The sequence below is a fragment of the Oryzias latipes genome, chromosome 10 (assembly GCF_053564925.1).
Source record: "Oryzias latipes strain Hd-rR chromosome 10, Olatipes_Hd-rR_3.1".
Taxonomy (NCBI): domain Eukaryota; kingdom Metazoa; phylum Chordata; class Actinopteri; order Beloniformes; family Adrianichthyidae; genus Oryzias; species Oryzias latipes.
Genome location: NC_136246.1, coordinates 1,883,816 through 1,889,856, shown reverse-complemented (window position 1 = coordinate 1,889,856; position 6,041 = coordinate 1,883,816). Strand labels below are relative to the sequence as shown.

The window sequence follows — 6,041 nt, the reverse complement described above, 5'->3', positions numbered from 1 at the left end:
GCTGTTTTAAAATAATGAACATGTTTTTAAAGCAAAATGAAATATATTGAATAATACAATGGCTAATTTAAAATCAGTGTGCAGGTTTTTCACAATTTCATGATCTTTTTATATATTTATGAGAGATTTATTGGTTGATTGTGTATTTGCATGACGTCATATTTATTTATTGAATTAAATATTTATTTATTTAATTATGAACAGTATAGGACTCCATAGGGATTTAACCTCTCTACAATCTTTTATAGTGGCTGGATCCCTGATCTTATTGGTCGAAAAATTATAGGAACAGGAAACTGTTGAGGTAGAAAACCAACCACTGCCCCAAAACTCCCAAACAGTCTGGATAACTAGGGTGTGGTGAGACTCAAGGTTAACAATGTGCCCACGGCATACTCACATCCTATGTGGAAAGACTGCTGTTCCCCAGTCCTTTGCAATATTTCAGGGCGGAAAAACCTCACATGTATGGAAGCAAGCAAACTATTGTATGCTACTTGTTTGCTTTAAGTTATGACCAGCAAATAGTTCCCATAGGCTCAGTAAATCACTAGAAGTTTATTTATAGGCTCATTTAGGATATAAAACAAAAGACCAAACCAACAAGGATAACAAGCAAGCATATTTGAAAACAGGCAAAAGTGCCAAACATTTGACAAAGCTCTAATAGACATTTTAAGGGAATCTAAAAAAAAGAAATCCAAGACCTTTATGCATTTTAAAATGGAATGTGGATGATAAGGAATAATGGCCGCGGTTACATGGACAAAAGTAATCAGAATAAACGCCTGATCAGGATAAAAATGTGTCATGTTAAGATAAGATAAGATAAGATAAGATAAGATAAGATAAGATAAGATAAGATAAGATAAGATAAGATAAGATAAGATAAGATAAGATAGGATAAGATAGGACTTTATTGAAATTTAGTTGTCACAGCAGCCAAAACAGGAAATATAGCAGTTAGAAAAAAACAAAAAACAAAGTAGTAAGAATAAAATAGTAATAATACAAAGTGGAAGTAAAAGTACATGTCATAAATAACGATTTAAAAAATGAAATAAATAACAGCAGCGTTTTCAGCAGTCCTAGACCGTGTTGTTGAATAGTCTGACTGCTGTTGGGACGAAGGACCTCCGGTGACGTTCCTTTTTGCACTGGGGGTCCAGCAGTTAACACATCGTTCGGAATACTCTGCCCCGTTTGAGATAGGTGGGTTATGCCGATTGTAGATCCGATCACGGTGCACATAAACAATTTATTCTGATTGGAGGTCACTACTACGCTTGCTTTAACTTAATGTGTCGACTGTGTGGCGCCCCAGAGGAGGATTTGGAGCGGGATCAGGCCCGGCCATCTGCTCCGTGCGAGCGAACCATGTCTCTGAGCAGTGTAGCTGGACACGAGCTTTGTGTTTGCGAACAGGGGAGGGTGTTTTGTTATGGTTTGCACTCCAGAGGCTTCGGACCGCAGTCCGTTGGGCTGCTCCGCTATCTGCCGGACTCAAGAGAACATGGGTTTTAAGTGCATCCAAAGCTAAATGTTGTTAGCACATATCCTAATCCTAATCTTTTTTCCGGGTCCGTGCAGTTCTTTGACCCGATCAAAGACATTTTTCACATGTAACCACAGTTAGTGTGGGAGTTTTCAAATTTATTTCATCACAACGCACACAATGCACAGGCAGACCCAGATGGGTAGCTAGCCTTGCCTGCTCATTACACACCTTGGGAATCTAACCCAGGTTTCCCAGTCAACTGAGCCATCCAACCAGCCTACCGTAATTTCCGGATTATAAACTTTCAACCCTGCGGCTTATTCAATAATGCGGCTAATTGATGTATTTTTTCTTTTTTTTAATGCATTTTTTCTAACGACCGCTAGGGGCACTCGAGCAGAAAGGGTAAGAGTGAGACAGGGGGAGCACGGTATATGTGTCGAGGAAGACACAAGTTTAATGTAAATTCCTGCTTTGTGAATGAATAGCACCCTCATCATGGAAAGAAGAAATGCATATGACGCGGCTTTCAAGTTAAAAGCAATCGTTAAAAGCAGTGTGAAAAATCCACCATCACCAACGGGTTTGGAAAAGCCGGTCTGCTGCTGACGGAGAGGACAGTGCAAGAACAGGAGAGAATTTACCTCAGAGTGACACTGACAGCAACAACGAAGGAGACACTGAGAGAGAGTGTGGTGAAGAATGTCTGACGCTATTCCAATCCAACACTGAGGAGGAAGACTTCCATGGTTTGAGTGCACAGGAGGAAGATGAAGAAAGATCTCAGTGACTTTTGCGTTTATGTTTTTTAAACCAGCCCTGTTAGTGCTGTGTTACGGTGTGTCACTGTTGTGGAAGAAAACTTCCAGCGCACGTTGCTGTGTAGCTTGGCTCGAAGCTTGAATGGTCAAATAACATTAAAGAGCGAACTGTAGTCAACACAAAGAAGCCTTGCATAGGTGCTCTTATGCTCCAGATGCTCCAATAACCTCCAATAACATAAATGGCATCCTCAGTTGAGCTGTTCTTATACTCGAATTGATATGTGTCAAGTATCCAGTTTTTCTAGGCACTTTGCAGGGATGGAAGTGAACGCCACGGATCTGTATTCATTTAGACATATGACAATTGATTGCTTAGGAATAGGGACTACGGTAGCAGATTTGAAGCTGGTGGGGACCCATGCGGTGGAGAGTGACATGTTGAAAATGGCGGTGAAAGTGAAAGTCAACTCCACTGCACACTTCTTCAGCACCTGGCCCAGTATGTATCTGGCCAGGCCTCTTTCCTGGTGTGATATTTTGTAGAAAACACCTCACCTCATGTGTGCTCAGGACTGGGGCAGTGTCGGTAAAGTGGGGGGGGCGGGCAAGATGTGATCTGTGTTTTCTCTATCAAAACGGGAATAGACTAGGTTTAAGTCATCAGCCAGTGTAGGAGAGTCCACTGGGGGTGGTGGTGATTTCCTCTTAAAGTCTGTGATCGCTCTAATGCCCTCCCAGACTTGTCTGGAAGATGTGGCGGTGTCAAAACAGGCTTTAATACGCCTCTAGTGTTATCGTTTAGTAGTGTTGATGCCTTACCTTAATGCAGTCCTGACTTTGCTGTATGCTTCCTCATCCCCAGCTTTGAGTGTGCACTTCCTAGCTCGAATCAGTTGTTCCACTCTGTCCGTCATCCAAGGTTGTTGGTTTGGAAACACAGAAAAACGGTCCCAAGTTTGTTACACACAGAAGGAAATGTAATCCAAAACAGTGGAGGTGTAATTATCCAGAGTCTCATGGGTGACTGTCTTCTGCTCTCGGTATACATCCCAATCTGTCTGATGGAAACAGTCCTGAAGCAAATGAACAGCATCATGGTGCCATTTTCTCACTGTTTTTGTTGTACTCTTCACCCTTTTGATCATGGGTGTAACAGAAGAGAAAGGCGGTCAGATTGTCCTAGGTGAGGATAAACCCAGCCTTTGTATGCTTCTGCTATGTTTGTGTATCTCCTTTGGTAGCACATTTCAGGTTTGGTTGGAATTTATGAAGTACTGATTTTGAGGCTGTTGTTAATGTTACTGTGAAGCTGTGGTAGTGCTAGTTTAGCATTAGTGTCCAGTGGAACATACACAACACAGATGTAAGAAGAAAATTCCCTCTGAAGATAAAACGGTCAACATTTTAGTAGCAAGAATTCCACCTCCGGGCTACACAGCTTATCCTCTACGGTGACGTTGGTGCACCAAGAGTTGTTTATATAGATGCGTAGTCCCCCGTCGCTCTTCTTTCCCGAGTCCGCGGTCCTATCGGCCCGGAATGCGGTGTGGCCCTCTACCTCTATAGCCGCATCTGGGAAAGTGCTGTCCAGCCATGTTTCCGAGAAAATCAAGCAGCAGCAGTTGTTAAAAGTATCTTGTTTAAAAATTAATAAAATGTAAGTTAAAAAAAAAGTACAAAAACAAGAAAGAGTGTGTTTAAGATTGAGAACAAAGATCTGATCACGATCGAAGATTTATGTAACTCTCTAGCTGAACCTGCAATGTCTATGTACAGAGAGTACTGCATGGAAGAGAGTGATTTTCATGTACGTATAATTTACATAAAACGTAAATATAATAACATAATGTTGTCAACTTCAATCTTCTTGAATTTAGTGAACCATGAGAGCTCAGCTGGGTTCACGAACCATTGAGGGATCAGTGCACTCATTCTTGCATCAACATTTATGTAAGAGAAAAAAAAAAAAACGGAACTGAAAACTTATCGCTACATGTGCAACTTTATGAAAAGGATGATGCTGGATTATTTGACATTAAGGTTTTTCTGCAGTACAACCCCTTTACTGAATTAAAGAGAAACTTTGAATAAACCTAAAATTATATATCATTTTTTGTTATTTATATTCAAATTACTACCAGTAAATACCCGCTCTGCCATTTATAGAGTAACTGACAACAAGTTCAGACTTAAAATGGAGAGAATTGGCACTATAACTCCATTCATAGTGCAAAATGTCCATCCCCTCCTCAGCCTCTCACACATTTAGGCAGATCATAAATGCATGACAAAACAAGATGAATTCTCACTGAACCTTCTTCATAACAATAGTATAATTTGCAATTTTGTGGCATTTCATTTAATTTGTGTGTTCAATGACATTATCCTCAATCGCCTTGTATTTCACACCAATTCCCTGGAGCAGTCAACCAAATCTACAACCCATCCAGCCCGTTTTCAGCCCACCACTGATGAGTAATGAAAAAGATATCAGTAGGCTGCTTTGACCACTCTCTATGTCTCAGCTTTTACTTTGACAGTTTTTGATGTGTCAGAAGAAACTAAGACTTCTTAAACTTCTTTAAAAAACAGCAAAAGCAGCTTTTGTAATGTTTTAGCTTTCTCTCTAACTAAATACCCACTATTGTGCCAACCATCCTTCTATTACTGGTGCAATTAAGGGTAATTTGAAAGGGTAAGAAGAACATAGAGCCGTAATCAAAGTTTCAAAATGTACTTCTTATGCCTTTTAAGAGAACAATTTACAGAAAAGCACCACAGAAAAACATTGAGCCATCTGGATTCACCTGTTAAAGTAACTGAAGCACTGAATTACTGTATATTAGCTCATACTCACAATGCAACAAAATCACCCTATGGTCAAAGAGCCTATTTGGTGCTTTTTACCTCTAAATAAAAACTAAACGACACTTGGTTGAAAACCAAAACCCTAAGTAAATGTGGGCCTCTTTTTTGCACGCTGCATTTCCAATTTGACTCTACTGTCATGGTGCCTCTGTCAGACTCCTCCCCTCTCTGTCTGGTTCCTGATGCGACTCAGCTGCGACCACTTACCTCATCACCTGCCTGTCTTCTTAAGGAGCCCCTGGACCAGTATTCATCGCCAGTCCGTTGCCCCTGATGGTGCATAGTATTGTTGTCATGTTCATAGCTCTCGTTATTAAGCCTTGGTCTAAGTCTCGCTCTCTACCTTGTTCCCAGGAGTCCATAAACACGAGTGGTCGTCTGAGTCTTCTTCATCCACGGATCCAAGCCACAGCATTCCCTCCTGTCACGCCTAGAGCCTCTGCCGTAACTCTAGAGACACCACGAGCCTCTGCCGACCCACCAGTGACGCCACGGGCCACCGGACCGAACCATCCTCGCCGCGGGTTCCTCCAAGGACGTCAACTCCACCAAGAACAATCCACAAACCAAGAATCAATATTAAAACCTTCTTTCATTCCACCACGTACTCACCTGTGTTTCTTCCGGGTTCCAGCGTCTGGGTCTATTCGTTACGCTCGCCATGACACTCTACATACACAAACATCTGCTGCAATTCCACTACCACAACAGACACCTTAACCACAGAGAATGGTTTGACACCACAAAAAGAAAAATCATAAAGACAAACTAAGGAACCTTGGAGATAGTTAAATCTTACTCCCAAACATTTCCATTAGAACCGAAGTTATAAAGAATGTGAGAAAGCAGAGATGGCCACATCTTATCTTATCTTATCTTAGAGAGGGGGGATAGGACGGTGATAATAGGAA

The 6,041-nt window shown here is 41.3% G+C and overlaps 1 long non-coding RNA gene across 1 annotated transcript; it reads left to right on the top strand.

Annotated features, from left to right (window-relative positions):
• Positions 1-5,286: 5,286 nt before the first annotated feature.
• Positions 5,287-5,730, top strand: LOC144994916 (uncharacterized). Its single transcript, XR_013658614.1, has 2 exons — positions 5,287-5,406; positions 5,485-5,730. It is a non-coding gene; the product is annotated as an uncharacterized LOC144994916 (long non-coding RNA).
• The last annotated feature ends 311 nt before the right edge of the window (positions 5,731-6,041 follow it).